This window comes from Saccopteryx bilineata, chromosome 1, assembly GCF_036850765.1.
Source record: "Saccopteryx bilineata isolate mSacBil1 chromosome 1, mSacBil1_pri_phased_curated, whole genome shotgun sequence".
NCBI classification, from domain to species: domain Eukaryota; kingdom Metazoa; phylum Chordata; class Mammalia; order Chiroptera; family Emballonuridae; genus Saccopteryx; species Saccopteryx bilineata.
This window is the reverse complement of record NC_089490.1, coordinates 360,365,714-360,366,464: the sequence shown is the minus strand read 5'-3', so window position 1 is coordinate 360,366,464 and position 751 is coordinate 360,365,714. Positions and strand designations below refer to the sequence as shown.

The following is a 751-nucleotide window of genomic DNA, read 5'->3' as shown; positions in this document are numbered from 1 at the left end:
CATTTTGGGTCCTGGCCCATGGTGCAGTGGCTAGGGTGTTGTCCCAGAGTGTCAAGGGCATTGGTTTGGTCCCAGGGTTGCTGGCTCGCCCCTAAGGTGCACGTTGGAGCCCCAGTCAGGGCATATATGAGAAGCAGTCAATGGTACAACTAAGTAAAACAACAAGTTGATACTTTTCTCCTCTCTCTTCTTCTTTCCACCCTGCCCTTTCTCTCTCACAGCTTTTTGGCCTTTTGGCTAAGATCAGGTATACTATCTGTTCTTATCAGTTTAGTATTTGATATGTCCACTATGGAAAGATAGTATGTTTATGGATGGACCTAGAGGATATTATGCTAAATTAAATGAGTCAGACAAAGAAAGACAAGTACCATATGATTTCACTTAAATGTGGAATCTAAAAAACAAAACAAACAAAACAAACTCATAGGTACAGAGAATAAACTGATGGTTGCCAGATAGGACATGGGTTGGAGGCTGGGTGAAGAAGCTGAAAGGGGCCCTGGCTGGTTGGCTCAGAGGTGGAGCGTCGGCCTGGCATGTGGGGGACCCGGGTTCGATTCCCGGCCAGGGCACATAGGAGAGGCGCCCATTTGCTTCTCCACCCCCTCCCCCTCCTCCCCCTCCTTCCTCTCTGTCTCTCTCTTCCCCTCCCGCAGCCGGGGCTCCATTGGAGCAGAGATGGCCCGGGCACTGGGGATGGCTCCTTGGCCTCTGCCCCGGGCGCTAGAGTGGCTCTGGTCGCGGCGGA

The 751-nt window shown here is 51.5% G+C and overlaps 1 pseudogene; it reads left to right on the top strand.

Moving 5' to 3' along the window:
* Window positions 1-217: 217 nt before the first annotated feature.
* Window positions 218-376, top strand: LOC136321451 (U2 spliceosomal RNA; annotated as a pseudogene).
* The last annotated feature ends 375 nt before the right edge of the window (window positions 377-751 follow it).